Source organism: Scomber scombrus, chromosome 22 (assembly GCF_963691925.1).
Source record: "Scomber scombrus chromosome 22, fScoSco1.1, whole genome shotgun sequence".
NCBI classification, from domain to species: domain Eukaryota; kingdom Metazoa; phylum Chordata; class Actinopteri; order Scombriformes; family Scombridae; genus Scomber; species Scomber scombrus.
In genome coordinates, this window is record NC_084991.1 from 11,191,909 (window position 1) to 11,211,900 (window position 19,992).

General features: G+C 41.0%; 1 protein-coding gene across 1 annotated transcript in view; it reads right to left on the reverse strand.

Moving 5' to 3' along the window:
• Positions 1-17,269, reverse strand: part of prickle1b (prickle homolog 1b) — a 29,434-nt gene extending 12,165 nt beyond the window's left edge. The window contains exon 1 of the mRNA XM_062443779.1: positions 17,209-17,269. The gene's annotated coding sequence lies outside the window, so the exon portion shown is untranslated. The remainder of the gene's footprint in view (positions 1-17,208) is intronic.
• Between the last annotated feature and the right edge of the window lie 2,723 nt (positions 17,270-19,992).

The following is a 19,992-nucleotide window of genomic DNA, read 5'->3' on the forward strand; positions in this document are numbered from 1 at the left end:
AGATGGCAGGTTGGGAAAAAAATGTAACTATAATGTTTAATTGAATCTTTGAATGTCATGTGATTTGCTTTAGGAAAACCATTAAATTGTAGAGTTCAAAGGCCGAGGTCATCACTCTTTGACTGGCAAAGAGTGTTATTTTAAGGCCAAATGGGTGTCAGGGGGTGCACAGAAGACTTAACACAGCTGGAGTGAGACCACCTGCACGCACACACACACACACACACACACACACACACACACACACACACACACACACACACACACACATATACACACACACCTCAGTAATGTCTATGGTCTATACACACAAACACAAGACCTAGACATACACCCACACACAGGATCACCTTTCAGACACACTTTAGCACTTTAATCTTGAGCTAAGTTAAACTAAACCCAGGTAATGTCCCACAATCCATAGCACGCCTCCTCATCTACACATCTAAACTTCAGTTGGTGCAAACATTTCCCACAGTATAAATGCAAGTGTTTTTCATTCTACAAAATACTTTCAGCATTTAAAAAGTTCAGGGAGTTTTTTTTTTTTTTCTTTTTTTTAAAATCTTACCTCCAGGAAAAGCATCTCTCTTTCCACCTGCACATAAAGCTCTCATTCACTTCCACAGTCTCCTGGTCAAACAGCGCTGCAGCTCTGGCTGCATGTCTGCTGCATCAAGCTCAACGGATTCTTGCTTTAATCGAATCCAGATCCTGCTGAGTTAGAAAGCGCTGCCCCAACGTCTCAGTCTTTGGAAGTCAACGTCAGCTGTGAGGAAGTCTAAGAAGGTGCAACTCTCACTCCACAGCTGAGGAGCACCACATTTAGCAATCCAAAATGTTGAGGTCTAAAGAGCAAGGAGGAGGGCAGAGAGGTGATGTCTCTATCTGGAGTGTCTCTGATCCTCGTGAGTGTGTGGGAGTGAGGGATGTGTGTGTATGCATGCTCTTAGGGCAGCCAAGTCTCGCATGCCCCTCCCTCATTCCTCCCCTCCAGAGCAAATCGCCTGCCACTGCACTTCAATCACACACACATTTTAGAGTCAACACCCCCCCCCCCCCCCATCTCCACACCCTTTCCTCCACCAGAGTGACACCCGGCCGCTCCACCCTACCCCCCTCAACTTGGCTGTAGGATTCCTGAGAGCCAGATGACATGTCCGCTCTACTCTCCCACTCCTTCTCTTTGTCTTTCTTTCAGTCTGTCTCCCTCTTTCACAAATGTTTTGTTCCACAAGCCAGACAACTGTCTCATAGGAGAGTGGTGGAGGGGAAATCATCCCAAATTCAATTTCAAACTCAACTTTAATTGCAGAAAAGAGGTTTTTCCTTCTTTTGGAAAAAAAACTGATTTGCATGATTATTTGGACTAATTTCACTGCTCTTCCCACAAATTACATTTCCATCTATTATGCAAATTAGTGCACATTCTGTCAGTTGCTCTGTCATTAAATGCTTCTTGGGGTCATCCAGTCTGATGCATCTCATGTCATTTGCTCCAATAATGTCACATTAATTTATTTGTCACAGATGCAAGTGTTCGTGGCCCAGCTGCTCCATTATCTCAGCAGCAAAATTAATCGTTTGTGCACACATGAGGGAAAATTAAAGTATTTTAAGGGTTTAATCATAAATGCTACTTGATGAAAATTGTGTTGTTTTACAAAATGATGAATAGCACAAAGCTGAGACAAATTATGGTATGTAAGTACATTGTTTTTGCCAACAGATGAACACTTTGACAACATGTATCCTCTCTGATTTGGAGGTTTTTTAATTATTTAAAAGAAGCTTTCTTTTTTCTGTTTAAATATTGACTTTGCTTCCTCCAAGGTCAGCCTCATTCTTCTCTGGAAATTCTCACAAATGGGATCTGTCTGCTCACCTCGTCACTGATACTGCTAGCACCCCCTTTCCATTTTGAAGATCTGGTTGAATGGAAGAAGAGTGAGGTACCCATTTCTTATCTTTCACTTTGGCCAATCACGCTGATGTCATTGTCAAAGAACACCAAGAACTTCAAGAAACATCAGACGAGCAGCCAGTGACAGAAGTGAATGCTTTAGGTATAAAATAGATAGACATCTGGATTATTCATTTTTAAAATATAAAAAATTGTCCAGAATGAGTTTCCAAGACCAGTAAAGAAAAACTATCTACCTGATACAAACCAGTTGACAACATACAAGAAATTCATTTGATATGCTGGGGGAGTTTGATGTGATTTATTTGGACAAGGTCTGCACCATCCGTCATTGTGAGAAACTGAAAAGCAGCAACGGCTTAATTTAAAGAGTCTAAAATGACAAATGAGTTTGCTCAATTGTCCCACAGACAAAGACATCCTCTCCCCTGACAACCCCACAAAGTGACTTGCAGAGAGGGCAACAGAGCTGTTTGTCACATGCCAAATTACCTGCTGCAAATGAGAAACGACTCAGCTAGCGAACTAGCTTAAAGGAGTGAGATTGAGCTAAAGATTTTGTGTGTGCGTAGAGATGGTATTGTCTATGTACTTTGCCAACACATCCTTCTTTCCTGGCATATCATTGCATATTTGAAATTGAGAGATAGAGAGAGAGAAGGGATGCTTGGCAGTCCAGTCAGAGGGTAAACCTTTCAGAAAAGCTCTCAAGTTTTCAAGGGGTCTTGGCACCACTCTGCAAAAGCCACTTTGTGTTTAACCCTCGGAATGATGTGCATTGAGTTTCCTGAGATATTTATCTGGATATGCATTTGGAAAGCTCAGACAGGTAGACAGGCAGAGAGGAAAACGTCTATATTTGTGACAGACATACTTAATTCAGATAACGAAAAGAGACAATGAGTGGGTGAGGAATGCTCTGGCGCGAATAGACGACAGGTCCGAGGATGAGTGGCTTTATCCCAGACAATAGGCAGATATCTGCTTTTCAGATTGGGCCTGGGCTTGTGGCCAGAGATGCACGGTTCTTTAGAAAACACAACAGGGAAGTTGACCTTGTAGTCTCCTCTACTTCCTCTTAGAGGAGAGGGAGCGACAGTGCAAAAAGGTTTAGGAAATTCTTTTTTAATAAGCTCTTGTTGTTAGTGTTGTAGGTGTCAGTCTGTTAATCCTTTAAAGCCAAGTGACAATGGAAAGAGATTTTTGACTCGTATTTTTATTCAATTTTTTGATTCATTAAGGCTTTTCAATTTGTTAGATTATCACTTCACTGCAGAACTTTTTAGTAAATCGGATCACAAAAAGGCAAAGAAGAAACATGTCGCCCTCAAGCGCTCACAAGCATTCATCCCGCAGCTTCCTCCCTTCTCAATATAAAGTTGTTTTTAACAGATTTGAGTCTTTATAAGGCAAAGACATCATGTATCAGTTCTCTGTAGGGCCATTTGGACATGCGCTGAATGGATGACGCCCTGGTTGCTTTCACATGTCTGGGGCTGATGAGCAGGAACCAACTAATGGAGGGTTTATGCAGTGACCTTTGACCCCAGTGCTCACAGATACAAGCACATGAACCCGCAGTGTCACCAATGGCTGGGGTTCCTTATATTAATGTTTGAAAATGGCAAGTGAGTAGTATTAACAAGAGTTATATCACTTTTCACAAGCAACTATTTAAGATTAATTCCCGCCACCTATGCCATGACAAAGGAACTATAAATGGATTAATCTACTGCAAAATAACAGCTGAACAAGTCAATTCAAGGATGATTGGCCCAAAATATCAGTCAAGCCCTAAAACCCAGGAACATTGGGAAGAAACCTTTTGATCAAATCTCTCAAAGAACTTTTTGAGCAATTTTTTTAACTTGGCAAAGGCTTTGGACTGGGGTTCAGACAAGATCTAGTGGCCTTTTCAATTCTTGAAATCCTAGAACAAGGCTAGGCTAGACGTTTACTGCACACACACACACACACAAACACACACACACACACACACACACACACACACCCGGCACACTTACTCTTTCTGGCTGCACATTTCATCTATCTGAGAACTCAACTGGTAATTTGGCCTTTTCTTAAACTTTATTGTGCAGGGAGGCTTTGCTGAATACTCCATTTTCATTTAAAACAGTAATTCACACCTGGACTCTACCACCAGTGCTGTGTTTCATCCCCAGGAGGCAAAAAGGGGGTTTAACTGATCCCTTAGAATGCAAATATCAGAGCAGACGTCCCTCTGGTTGTTCAAAACAGAAATCAACATGGGACAATGACATGTCTCAACTTGTTGTGGGACAGTTCATCATAAAAAGCCAAACTTAAGCAGAGCATGAAAGCCATTCCTAATGTTAAAGTAGCGTAGAGTGCAAAGACATGACGAAATATGCAAGATTGTGCCAATAGCTTTTCAACAGATCCAGTGATCCAGAGTTCTGTTTCCAATATGCAACAATTTTGCATAGGTTATCCACTTTTCAGAGCAGAGTACAGAGCTGCAGACAGAAAATACTACAAAGGAGATGATACACAACGAGGCAAATTTTTTACCATGAATAACCTGTCTGTTCCCTGCTCCACATTAACCTGCCTCAACTTTTGCCACACCACAACACAACATCATGCAGAAAGATGTTGGGTTGGCTAGACATTCAAAGGCACATTCCTGGTGGATTACAAACTATGTCTACTGTTTACCTCAGGATGAATGTGACAAAAGATTAATTAATAGTTTTCCAGAGTTGTAATTTTCAGTTTTTTTACACTTTGGGCTTAGTATGGAGGAAACAAACCAAATTCTATGTGTATAATGTGTCCTTAAACGGGACTGGTACTGGCTCGTTGTTTACCTGTTTCCAGTATTTATGCTATGCTTTAAGCTCACTGTCTGTTGGCTGTTAGCTGTAACATCATATTTAGCAAACAGACATAAGAGTGATATCAATCTTACATTTCACAAAATGCTGTAAAACCCTGTGAAAAGGCTGTTCCTCTCCCTTTTCACTAGGCCCTATTCCTCAACATTACCCTTGTTTTGTGCATGGAATCATTATTTTAGGTCACATGTTTTTGTTAATAATAATAATAATAATTAAATCATATGTTTTTCTAAAATAATTGAACACATTGGTTGATAAGTGTAGTGCATTTTGTTGACAGGATTATGATCAGGTAGAAAGGGCCAACTCTGTGCGTTTCTTTCAGTTCTATCTGTGTTGTTGAGGGTAGATCAACTGCTTAATCAGGGTTAGTCCTCTTTGCAGTGAGGGCACCACCATTGTAAGGGGTGTGGGAAGATAGGTAGAGCGGTTCTGTGGTAAATTACATTTGGTTGAATTTGGCACATGTATGACTGTTTGAGTGTCTATAGGAGATTTGGATTGTCAGCAGTAACAGAAAAATCCAATATTAATAATGGTTTGGTGTTGTGTATGCTTTGAAAAACCTTGCATAGGTTTGGTTCACTCCCATACTTACCTGAACAGAGGGTACGTTCCACTTAGGTGAGGCTGAAAAGATAAAATGCCACACAGTGTAGCTGGCAGCTTGCAGTGAGGCTGCAGATTTGTTAGGGTTGTTTTTTTTGCTTTGCTCAAATTGCTCTTGCATATTTTCCCGGGGTTCCTTTTTGCCTCTGTTTCATTAACATTTTTGTTCATAAATATCCCCTCATGCCTGCTGACCCTCTTTATCAACATCCCTTTAAAATAACCCAGAGCCAAACATCTTGTAACCTTAACCCTAACCCTCAAGCAAAACATCCAACTTCTTTGAACCTGTTGCAAAATCTCCTGAATAGTGTGAAAAGTATTACCTTGAAGAAAAACGAACCTTATCTAACAAGTATCACAACTGAACCAAAACCGACAAGCACAGACAAATAAAGCACCATGGGGGCATTTCAGATAAGTCCTCTGGAACTTATGATGCAGATTATTATGGCTAAGAATATTTTTGTTGGGTAATATAAAACCTCTTGTCTTCTGCATTGCCTTGTGTCATATGGCTTAATTTGTTATCAGACTTGGAAAAATGAAGAGACACTGTATCTATTTCAGATTTCAATCAGCAGTGTCCCGGGCCAAATGAACAATGGCTGACAAACCAGCTCACACACAAAAAGACCTCAGATCCACGTCTCAATTCACATCCATTGTGATTCCCCATTCAGCCCCATTCACACTGACAGATGCCTCTCTGCAGCCTTTTACACCAGGAAATGGATCTTTTGCCCTCGCTAACAAGGCCCACCAGCTTGACTCGCTGCCGCTTATCAGCTCTGGTGGAAGTTCTGGTCGGTGGTCTTTCCAGTTCAGTGTTAATATTCCTTGACACTCCTTGGACAAGTGTGATTTAAGTTTCTGGTCATAAAACCCTCTGCTGAGATTTGTTAACCACCACAGGGTGTTACTTACACACCTCTGGGACAATAGGAGCAGCAGTAAAAGTGCTGTAAAATGCAGGAAATTGTCAGCTAACTGGGATAGGGTCTTCAGTAGGGATTGGATTTGTCAACTGCTGGTCTCAGTTTATATTCTTCTGTTCAAAGTTGTACAAATGATCTCTTTACACATGGAGCTTCTGTTTGCAGTAATCAATAAAGCTATATGGGCTTCCTTTTGGGTTTTGAAAGAAAAGCTAAATTCTGTTAGCAGTGGCTAGTATTTCAAAGCTTTTTATCTGGATTTGAGTGATCTGAATAATGAAATCTCCCTTTTCTATCATCACATAATAAGAAAACTCATATTATTTCAATTACAAAAGTATCCTAAATACAGCAAATGGACAATAATGAGTCATAATAATAACAATAAACAACCACCACTCATGAAAACCGAGCAAAGCAACAAGCAAATTAGGCTTACCTATAAATGAACAATAGTAACATGGCAACAGAATGGGATGAATAATCAATTAACTAAAAATAAGTTTTACACACATTGAATATTTGTGAGTAGGCTAAATCTTCGATGTGAACACGTGATTATTCGTGTCCCTCAAATACACACTTCGAGTAGACATTCAGCACCTTGACTGTTCTCCTCGGCTCTTTTTATAATTTAATTTTGAGGACTTGATGTAGTTATCAGATCACACACGCCACTGAATGATGTTGCCTAGCAACTTAAATTGTTTAAACATAAACTACATGGAAATACATGCATTTCATATTGGGCTAGACTTTACCAGGTGGTGGTTGCAAATCTGAATGCCCCTATTTTGGGTCTGGAATTATCGTCACTATTTTTAACAACAGGGGGCGCTACACAGCATTATTTCAGAAAAAGTCAAAGACTGGGGGACATGAATATCTTATTAAAATAAATTTAATTTAATTTTGAAATACCCAAATGCAGCATGAAGAAATGATAATGAATGTTCTATTCATTCTCTTCCAAAATAGTTGGTAACTTACAACAATGACAATAATCGTTGCTTCAGTACAGCTACTGTTCAGCCTGTGTATCTGTCAGTCTTTATTGTGCTTTTGGTCCTGTCTGTATTCCTGCATATGTAGACAATTATTCTAATGTTGAAGCAGATTTTCAGTAAATCCCTTCGCTGCTCAAAGGCTGATTGGTGTTGGTGTGAGGAATGATCCTATTTAAGGCCTAAATAGGGCTGTCAAAAACAACTCAGAGGCTTCTCCTTATGCATGTGTAGAGGTGCATTCTTTTATTATAATTGTTATTTTTCATGACTTTGGCGAGGTCTGCCTCATTTAAAGCACATCATTACCTGAATCTCGAGTGCATACAAGTCCGAGATGTCCCTGTAGGCTGAAACACCTTGCCAAGCCAAAGTATCCTCTTGTGTATGAACTGTTTCATCAGACAATTGAGGGATTATCAATCCATTGCGGATAAACAACTCATAATAGATGATGAAATGGGTTACCTTGCATTTCAAAAATAACAGTAGTCTACGGTTAGACAATGTCCTCCCCCCCTCCCCCGCCGAAGACAAGTTCTTGCATACACTTTACCTGTCGAATCAAAGTAATTATTTTTCCATCTTCCTCTCAATGTTGAGGGAAGTTGAGTGACTGGGGCTAGAACAGGCTGCTACATTTAACTCATCATACTGTAAAGATCCTTTATAATACAGGAAATTAACATGAGAGTACTTTCACACACTCTTACCACTTGAGTGAGGAACTGGATTATAAGTGAGAGACACACCATCACCAAACTGTAATACCTATTAGGAAACAATAGTCCTATAGTCATTATAGTTGTGTGTGTGTGTGTGTGTGTGTGTGTGTGACAGGGAGAGAGAGAGTGAGAGAAAAGAGAGAGAGAAGAAAAAACAGTCTTGTGATACCATCCAAAACTAATTTGATATTGTTAAGTGATGCATTCCGTCTTTAATAAAAGTCAGGTCACTGTAACCAGCATTGTGAAAGAGGGTTGTGTGTGTGTGTTTGAAGTATCCTAATAAAAAACCAGGCTGCTGCGATCACATTGCATCACTTTACAATGATCCTCTGCAGGCAAGAAAGAACAGGCAGATGTTTACAACTGGAATAGAAGAGAGTGACGGTAAAAATGAAAAGAAAAAAAAAGTCAAAAACCAGATTGTCTTGTTCTAGTTGACAGGTAAAATGTCTGTACCACTGCAGGTGGCTAGAAAAGTAGAAGGTTCATGATTATGTCACATATCAAAGTCTTGCACACTGTAATAATTTAAATAAAAGATAAATACCAGCTGTCTTAAAGAGGAACTAGTGAAATATTAAAGCTGCTCTAAGTAAAATAAATAAATGCACAAATCAACTCATGATGAAAGGCTGACAGACTGAAATAAAAGAAGAAAGCAGTTTCTCTTTCGGTTAACAAGAAAATAAAAGTGACATACTCCAGCTGCACCTGCTAGAAAAAAAATATTTTTACTGGCTTCCATGATAATGCCTTGATTAAACTAAGAAAGAAGCAGCATTGTCATCGACTTCATGGGAAGTACCTCTATCAATCAACATATACGTATGATTGATTTACAGCGTGTCGCATATTTCAGCCAAAAGAAACAGTATGTTTAATGAGTTGTGCCAGTCAAGCCAGATGTGAGCATTGGGTATGAATAACAAAAATAACAAAAGGAGAGAGGGAGGCAAATGTAAAAACGGCTACATCTGATGACATATCGTGCAAGATGAGCGGGGTTGTTGCATCACATTTAGTATATAGTGTTTTTGTATGTGTGTGTGTGTGTGTGTGTGTGTGTGTGTGTGTGTGTGTGTGTGTGTGTGTGTGTGTGAATCCCCCATGAATTTTGTATAAAAGATATATTTAGTCCAGGGAGTGGGGTTGTGTACACAGAGGCGTAATGACAGGACCCTGGAGGGATGGCACATCAGTCAAGCGGAACACACAAACACACACACGCACAAAAACTGGCTGTGTATTACACAACTGGTACCCTCACTTTCCCATAATTTACTGCTGGAAACACAACAAGAGCTGGGAATGGCGGGTTCTGACCAAGTTCACAGCCCCAGGCACTTTGTCACACTTGTCCCAGTTTGGCCTACATGGTCTGGCACAGTTCTCAAGACAGCAATGTGTCAGAGAAGGGTGTGTATGTGTGAAACTATATAGCCTTCCCCAGGCGCTTTTTATTTAGCGCTATATGGGTTACTGAGCCAGCGATAGAAGGAGAGATTTTGAAAAGGGAGAGATAACAAAAACAGCTGAGTGATATCAGCTTAGCTCAGCACGGCAGCGGTAACATTTTGGTGGCGGGTTTGGATGCCACGAAGGCGACAGATATCAAGGCTATGTGTTATATGAGAGTCGCTTTGAGCTTGGCGCTCAAATAAACTCACTATCACAGGGAAAATGGCGTGACTGGCGGGGTGTTTGTCTCCCTCCTCTCCCAGGGACTGTGGTTGAATTTGGCCAAGTAGCCGCTGTTGGCATTCCACACTGACCCTCGAGTAGCGGGCCTGAGGTTCATGGGTAAACAGACAAACCGTTTGGTGGGCTCGCTGTGTAATGTTGGAGCCTGTCTCACCCTCGCGTTGTCTGTCTCTCTCCCCCAAGCTCCCTCCCTTGTCTTTTCAAGCCAGCCATATCCTCAGTTGGCCTCTCTGTTAATTCAGACCTACCTGACAGTTCTGACTAAAACCTTCTGGGTTTACTATCAGTCCCGCTCGGCGACGGTCTCAGCTCTCTAAACACACACTGAAGACTAATCTGCAACAGATGGGAGAGGGACCAGGGATGAAGTAGTATAAAAGGATATACAGCATATTTGTACCCCTCTGAACCAAACGATAGGGTTTCAGCGAAGTTCCAAGAAAAGCCGGAGGAAGGTTGTAATGATGTGCACAGCGGCGGCTCCCAGGGGCTTAACTGGACATATTACTTGGAGAAATAAGCTGTCCATCCGCAACCAGATGTCTGGAAGGCCCTGAGGGGGATTCCAAGAGGGCTTTCACTGAAGGGAACATACTCACACACTCATTCACACACTCTAACAAACACATTTAAAGTATTGAATAAATAAAAAGAAAAAACCTATGCAAACAAGCAAATGCCTAAGTGCATGGATACATACAGTACATGTGCACATGCTGGATTTCACGGGTGGCTGGTTAGAGATAATGAACGCCTTAGCCCCCAGTTTACTGTCTGGTTGTCAAGGTCATTAGTGTAAACACAAAAGACATTTATTTACCGCCTCATTAATGCAAGTGTCAATTTAAGCTCGCTTTCACAAGGAAAAAAAAGGGAGAGAGGGATGAATGGATTTCACAGCGCCCAGACAACAGTCAAATCACTGTTTGCATTAGTTTTGCGTCAAGCACTTGGAAAGCCCCAAGCTTTCATCAGCTAACCACTGCGGGTGAATATCTGTTACAGTCTCCCGCTCTTGGAGATGAAACTGTCCTAGCTGAAAGATACATTGCTGCTTGATTACAGAGGATAAAAGGCAGTTGGGGACTTGTTAAAGTGGCTATATAAGACAATGTACCTCTTATTCAAAATCTGCAGGTTTCATTTTTAGGATCACTCATCACCATCTAGAAGAGGCTGGATAAAATTTGTGCATGAACAAATTGATTAAGACCTGTATTAACAGATTTTTTTGGCCACTTGGGGGCAGTGGAAACAAGCTGTAAACAGCACTGACATATTAACGACTGAAAAAATGTATATGGCAAACAGTTGAGTAGTTACACATCCAGAGGATATGCAGCAAAATTAGCATTTAATTTGTGTTTATGGCCACTTGGTAAAAGTAAGATTGTCCTACAGGAAATATCTGGCTTTTAAGCTGTGAAATGCTGCACTATGTTCACTTCCTAGTTGCTAACTTTGTATTTCTGCTTTTCGGTGATGGATCCAAAGAACACTGTAGGTTTTAAGAACTAAAAACAGCTGAAAATTACACTATGAGAGCAGTGATAGTCAGCCAAAACAGTAATGTTGTGTTCTGGAAAACCAAAAAGCAAACAAACCAAACTCAACCAAAGCTAACTGCCAGCTCTGGTAATCATTTTCTGTGTGTTTGTCACTAAGAGTGACCCTTTTCACATAGTCATTTGATCCACTCTTAACATAAAAATATAAATTAAAGCAGGTTTAATGACCACATCCTGCTGAAAGTAAGACTCCAACAAGTGATCAAGCAAAAGCAAATGTGCAGCTTTCGGTGAATTTGGTCAAATTCGGGTCTGTACTTTGTTCCCCACCCTCACTTACGCAGGATTTATCTCAACAAGCCATTTCCTGACTCCGGGTGGCATCAGATTGGATGGAGCCATTTCCCTTCTGGGTGAATTAAGAGGCTGGTATTCCTCAGGGATGGTGAAAGGCAACAAGAAGATAGATAGGGAAAGTCTCCAGAGACTTCTACAGAGACAGGCGACCACCCAACAGCCATTAAAGCCATAGAGAGATTGGGTGAATGATAAATAAATATTTCATCATGTGTGTCTTAAAGAGTAAAACATATTAGCAATGATTAGACGACAGACAAAGCTGCGAGGTGCATCTGTGAGAACATCCTGTGCCATCTGATGATTTGGGCACATTGAAGGAGAGGTGGAGAAGTTAAGGAAAGAGGGTAAACATGTGCTTAAAAGGAAAGAAAAGATAGAAATGCAGCAAGAGGAAGAAAAGGAGCAGGCTGTCCCAAATTAGCCCAAGTTTAGACATTCAGATCAGGAGCTCTTCTTAGCCTCAGGAACACAATGTCCAACACATGAGACCACATGAGACCAATTTAAGGAGGGAAGGCAAGAGTCATGAAATCCTGATGCACATACCCAAATGTTGCTCCCAAAATCACAAAAAGGTTTCCCTCTAGATCCAGTTTTTAATATTTCTGAACAATGACATGGTTCTGCCCTTTTTAAATATAGCTATTTTTGCCAATGGTGGCTCCATAATGGTTTACGGTTCATAATATACTTTATTTTCATGCCAAAAATGTAGGTGTCACCTACATTTTAAAGCACCATTTTTCAAAAAAATAAGCTTTGCATGATGCAAACAACTGCAATTTTAGCTGTTTTCATGAAATCATGGAAGACCATGTTCTGATCATACTCACAGCATCTCTGTCACATGTGCACCATGTATGTCTGAAGCGTCATGATACTGGTTCTCTGGTAATGCATTTGACATTATCCAATGGATTTAGAGCGGGTTTTTGTGAGCCCCTAAGGTCTTATTTTCTCAGACTGCAGCATAGCATGTGATCCTTCAACTGAGGTGAAAACATCAAACTACGAAAAACATCAAACTGTGTAACAGGATCAGCAAAATTATCACAACAGCAGTAATAAAGGAAAAGTGTGTGAGCAATGTAGCACCCAACATCCCAGAATCTGTTATGGAGACCTTTTATGTTTTTCCCAATCAAAAAAAACTGAAAGCTATCATTTGTGTAACTTTATTCCCGCCGCCTCAGGGTGGTCATTTAACTAGGAATAATTACGTGGTTGTTGTACAGCGATCCTGTCTTCCTATATAAGACTCTGCTTCTATCTATACTGTTTACCTTAACTTGAGCTTTAAAGCCTTTTAATTATTATCATCTAATAATCATCACCTTTATGTCTCCATAACTGGTGCGACTGGCGACTGGCAGTGTCTGGGCAGGTGTGTGTGTGTGTGTGTGTGTGTGTGTGTGTGTGGGTGGATGTGAGTGGCTTTAATCATCATCAAATAGAGCTGTGTGTACAGGTAATTAAGCTGGTGCCAAATCGACTCTCACTCGCAGGCACGAGTTGGGAACTCTCAACAACACCTCCGTTTTGCATCGCTTAGCTGGGGGGCAACTTTATTTATGCTCCGCTGCAAGTTTTGACACAGAATTGAGTTCAACTCCTTCCTCGGAGTCCATTACTCAGGGTCTAAGATTCTTCTATGCTCTGGATTACTTTTCCTCCCCACAAACTGACCATAATACTAGGCTTGTGGAGCCAATGCGGCCTGCAGGGTTTGGTCTGTAACCACTCAATGAGCATAAGGATCACGATTAGTGTTCGTATATCAAGGACTGCCGTCCCTACACTCAGCCCCCCACATACACTTTTACACAACGCACCCTTCACCTCCTCATCATCGCCATGGTTTATTACTACTGTGGGCAAACATGCATACACAATATTAGCTTCCTTTTAACCATTTATAGTGCAAAAATTACATCCAACGTTAATGACATGACAAAAGCTGATGCTGGATGAACATTTCCATCAAATGTAGTGATAAGCCAACAACTATTTTCATGTTAAGCTGCAACTAATGCATGTTTTCATATCAGTTCATCTCCTGATTAATTTAAGTCTATAAATTGTCGGAAATATGTTGGATATTCAATATACAACATGCTGCAACATTTGAGAAGCTGGAATCAGGGATTTTTTTTGCTTGATAAATGACCTAAATGATTAATCATAATTAGCATGTAATTTTCAACTGCACCAGATATGTTGCTGAAGGTTATTGGTAGTTTACTAGTAGTCCTGGGTGGTCCCCATATAAAATTGAGAATATTACCTTGAGACTTGTTTTGTTTCTGTACTTCCAAGAAATGTCTGTTTTTCATTGTGCACTGTTCTGTTTCTTCCGTTCAGTGATTGGCCCTTCACACACAACTACGGGGGATATCTGCTTGGCAAGCGAGTGTGTGTGTATGTGTGTGTGTGTGTGCGTGCATGCATGTGTGTGTGTGCGCATGCATGCATGTGTGTGTGTGTGTGTGTGTGTATGTGAGGGTGTGCTTTCTGAGGTTTGGAATGATTTACACAACCCCACACTCGATTAATTCCAGTATGACAGCACAAACCTGCCTGTGTGTACACACGTTGGTCTGAGGTATTAGGCTGACAGAGGTGCACAGACAGAACAGTGTTGACTTACTAATAACTGGAGGTCTCCTTTTTTTCCCTTTTTTACAGATACACACACACACACGAAAACATACACACTTTAAATTCATGTTTATGTTTCTTATTGGTTCCATTTATTTAATCTGATGCCAATCTTTGCTCCAACTCAAACATCAGAACTCAAGAAATCTGTGAATGCTGCATCCCCCCTCCTCCTAAACCACTTTCAACCAGCAAGCCATCCTGAATGTATACACCATTCGTTTGTGTTCAAAATTATGCTCTGTAAATGTGAAGCAATTCTCCAAAATACTACTACTATACCAAACTATACTATATTGTACTATACTACACTATACTACACTATACTATACTATACTATACTATACTATACTATACTATACTATACTATACTATACTAGACATTTTAAGGCGGATTAAAGAATCATTAATTGAAATACAAGAATTTAGGCCTGAAAAAGTTCCAGAATTTGTCTCCATGTTGTTTTAAACACTGTTAATTTCCTTCTGGACTGAACCTCTTGAACTTCAAACAAAAAAGGTTAAACACAACACATCTTGAGCTCTTCAAATAGTTTTTACTGCTCTGATCAGATGAGGTGTTTTAGCTGAGGAGCCAGTGGCTCTAAATACAGAACACCCTTGGTCGCTGAGCAAAAAGGTTTTCCAGGACAGTGTCCAACAATATCAAAACAATCTCTAGGCTGGATTTCCTCTCTGGCACTAAAGCTTCACTGGAGAATGAGAATCTGGGTTGCATATGAGAAAATTAACAAGTATAGGATGAGGCCTCATGCTTCTAATCTAAAGATATGGCTCTGAAAAAAACACTTCTTCTGCCAAAGCTAGACTCATAATGGTTTGACGTTGAATGTTGAGTCACTCTGTCTTTTGTTGTGTCGTGAAAGGTCATCTCTTCAAGAGCTGCTCCACATCTTCCCCTCTGATTCACATCCTCCTAAGAACATTTTCCTCCTCACCTCGCTTTGACTAATTTAAACAAAATCAGCCTTTTCACCTTGGCTCTCATTTGTTAGACCAGCAACATAATTCTTATTATATCAAACTTTACCATTATGCAAACAAACACCTCTACTGTGTTGACTTTGACTTTAAAATCTTTCCACTGGACACATGTTTCTGCAGGTGATGGCATCAATTACAGACAAAAGACACTGTTAAGCATCCATTAAAAGCATAAAATCAATGTTATGTCCTGTAGCAGTCAGTAGTCGAGCCAGGCATACCAATCATTTCAGCTACTGCTTGGCTTGACTCTCCTGTGTGACTCAAATGGCTGACCAATTAACAGCAGCTTAACTACTGGGTCCAAACACCTATCTGATACACACATCCACACACACACACACACACACATACACACACACATATATAAGCATGGACAGCCACAGAAACACACACGCATGCACACACGCACACAGGAAGCTCACAAAGAAATAGACAAGCAGATGCACTGGCACACGAGCACCTAGTACCACACACAGACAAGGACACACACACACACACACACACACACACACACACACACACACACACACACACACACACACACACACACAGATACATACTCATTAACAAAGGCTTAGCATTGCAGAGTGTATCCCCCCAGCAAAGGCAGACTGGCCTCCCACAGAGGGGGAATACACCTCAGTCATCTGATCCTCATTCTTGGCTGTTCTGATCCTGGATCAGCTAACAACGCAAGGAGTTTGTAGTATATTTCCAGTGACCCAGTCTGCACGGCATGACAACTCCATGTACTGACATGGGAGAGAGTACTTCAAAAATATCTCCTAATATAAAAATGTAAATTTAAGCTAAACAGACTGAAGGAAAATGAAGTAAACAAACCTTCCTTCAAGTTTTGAGAGTTTACCCTGAGTAACACTCCACGATGCTTTTGAAATCAAAGAATTTGACCTTTTTCAGCAAATAAAATGCAAAAAAACAACAGCACAGGATCCAGAAGCCTGCAGCTCTCACTGCAGCATCTTCACGAATCTCTCCCACCACTAGGTGCCACCACTGGCTTCAATACAGATCACACCACAGTGAAAAGTCACAAGGGCTCTTATTCACTCTTAAAACATTTTTCCTGTGGTTTCTAGATTTATTTTCAAGTAATTTGAAGTCAGTGTCTAAGAATTAAGGAGTTTGACTGAATTTACAGGAAAAAAAACACACTCACTGAAATCTAGAAACAATTTCACCATTCTGAAAAAGACCAAAATTAAATACTCTAAACTTTAGTCTACTTTTAAAACAGGTGTTAAAACTTTAAAGCATGATTGGATATAAGATAATGATTACAGACAATCTTCCTCGCTCTCTTATTTTGTTTGGCTGAAGTGATGTGGCTTCACTTTGTAATGTTTCTGTGGATCTTGGGCTGTGGTCTGTCAGCACTGATGTGATCCTGACGAGTTCAAGAGCTCGTATACGGAGCAAAAAGAGGAGACCGAGAGAGGCAGTGAGACGGAGACCGCCTGAGTGACAAGCAACAGCTGAGTTCACACATCTGGAAACCAAAATGCAACCCTCCATTAAGTGCGTCTTTACGCACTCACTCCAAATCCCCCAGACTCAGCCGCAGTTTCACTTTTTTCTCTCTTCCCTTCGGGGAAATGTGTCAAAACAGTCTCAACTAACTTTTCTTCTCGCTTTGGTGTGTCTGGTCATGAAGTAATGGAGAGACAAATCCTCTCTTGTTGTTGGTGCATGGTCGTCTCCAGAGGATGAAGGGAAACAACCCTCTCTAGACTTGACCTACAGCAGATTTTTCATGATCTCAAATCTAATACAAACAACTGCTTTCACACTCAGTTAAGTACATTTAAACGGCAAGGTTGCCCCATTTAGTAAAGGATAAAATATTTGCATTTCTGAGCCAACTCACCACTCAGAGACAGCAACTTGGTCCGGAGTCGAGCTGAATATTCCGTTTATCAGGATAAAATCACGAGCGTGGAGGCATCCGGACTTGCTGCAACCATCAAATGCAACTGAATGCCTTTTCGAGTCCAGAATCAGCTCAACAGATGAGTTCTTTCAGTGCATGATCATAGATGGAGAGAGAGAGGGAGAGAGAAAAAGAGAGGGAGAGAGAGGGAGGGGGAGAGAGAGAGAGAGAGAGAGAGAGAGCGAGAATGACGCTCACCAGGGCTGAGCGCAACGCGGCTCTGGCACCAACTTAAAGCGTCGAGAAATGACATTAGCGCTGCTCCATGCCTATTGGCTTAAACACGAAGCTCCCCCCCTCCTCTCTCCTTACTCAACACGCACACACATCTCTCTCTCCTTCTCATTTTCAGACAGTATGAACTATTGTGTACATCCTCTCTATGGATATATGCTTGGAGGCAAAACATCACGTCAACTTGGTGTATTTTTCTAAGGTTCCCATTAGAATATTAGTGTTATAAATGCCATAAAGCATGATGAGGTCACTATAAACTCATTAGTGGCTGGCAGAGTGACACTGCCCAAAGGAATAGTGCAGCAATTATGTAATAAAACGTCCTTTGGGTTCACCTTTTCTTCAATAATTATACACAGGAGTTTTACAAGGAATCCCTCAGTGAATGGTCTGCGTTCACAAGTCACAAATTAGGGATAATTGTCACCAGAAAATGGTACAGATAGCCTTGGATTTACTGAGAATTGAGCAAAAGCAACAACATATCAATATCCTTTCCTGGTTTTTACATGTATGACATACTGTATGCTCGCATGATTGCACCACACAGTAGCCTCCTGAAACTCATAACTGACTTTACGGCATGATGCATGGAGGTGTTATGTACTGTACAGTATGTCATTTCAAACCCTGCTGGACATATGAGACCATGAATGTGTTGTTTTTCAATAATCCAATGTGGCTTACTTTATGTACAGAATGTATAGGCCATTAATATATATCCAAGTTAACTATAGCTGCCCTTTTGGGAAGTGAATGACAAAGGTTGTTGTTGTTGTTGTTGTTGTTGTTTTTATATCTATAGCAGCTGTTTGGTTCTTTAGGATGGTCCAGGGGCCAACACTGAGAGCTCAGGTGAGACTGTGTATAGCTATATGAAAATGAAGGAGGGCAGTACTGACATGACATTTTGAAACTCCCTCCCTGGACAGATGAAGGTTAAAAATAAGTTTGTCTTGCTCTCCTTGTTGGAAAGAGTTTAATTTCATTGCCAACGACCCTAAAGAGTAATATCATGTTTTATTTCAGAACCCATTAAAACATAGCTCCCTGAGCAATTTTATAATATAGAAAAGCTTAGAACATGTTCCCTTACTTTCATATTTTAAACAGGGTAGTACATATTGGGTGCCATCAACAGATTTTTGGGGTGATGGCATGCTGTTACCAAAGACAGCCATGACAAAAAAAGTGTAAGACTGATCTAAAGGTCAACAATAAATCCACCATATTCTCAGAAAACATCAGTAATAGTGCTAACTATTAAACCTTTAACTTAGTGTTGACACTGGAGCCCACTGGAAGTAACAGCCCATGACCCATTGTGAAGCCAGTTATAAAAAGTGACTGCTACTGGCGCAGGATGGACAAAAAACCAACTCATTCCATTTATTTCGTTTACGGTTGACAAAAAGGTAACTGTCTTAGACACAGAGCTGGATAAACCTCAAGTAATAAATAGTTCAAAGTGGAGCAGATCCCAGATCTGTGGAGCGGAGCATTTGGATTGAACTTTAAGTCTCAGCTATGGAGTCAGGGGAGTGAAGAGAGCCATTTGAATGTCCGTGAACCTGGCAGTGGGACAGACAGAACAGGTCAAACAGTATGGCTTATTGTCCCTGCCAGCCAGTCAGCCCACACAGCGAGGGACTAGGACGCCCTCGTTCACCCTGCTGGCTGCTGCTCTGACACTCTGACAGCTTGATTTACAACTTACATTTACATTTCACATTTTAGTGTTTTCGCTACGCTCTTATCCACCAGGACTCACAAAAGAGTGTTGCAGTAGAATAAGTTTCAATTCATTGATCACCAGCATTGCAAATGAACAGGGGTATGGCTGCTATTGCCCTGGCAACAGATGTATACAAGTGTTTCATATGTGCTCAGTATGATGTGCAGAAAAAGCTCTTACACCACGTCTGTTTGGTTTGTTTTTGTTGTATAATCACCTGTTATAGACCACATCACACACATATACACATATACATATGCAGCCACACACCTTAAATAGCTGCTGAACATTTTAAGGGGAAACACATCTTCTGTGTCCTGATTGCTCTCCTTCCACCTGTTCTCCTGGCCTCGATGCAGAATAGAGCTCGTCTCTGTGCTTGGCCTCGGCTCTTTGTGCTCACACACAGACATCTGTAACATTAAGCCTATTTACAGCAGACACAGAGAGAGGGAGAGGGGTATAAAAGGTAAGCCTATAGGCCTACACATGCAGCCAGAGAGGAAGTAAGGATCAGTGCAGCGTGGAGAGCACAAAAGGGGCCTCTGGGTCAGTAAATCCTGGCCCTGTCACCTTCTGGTGCATGAAAACACGGCACGGTTGATGAAAGTGTCAGAGCCAGGCGCAGCACGTTATACATCTCTGATCCCGTCTTTTATCTCTGTCCTTTCTCCTCCTCATCTCTTTTCTTTATGGAACATCGCTTTGAAAACAATCCAAATTGATGTGGGCCTGCGCACTTTCTGAAG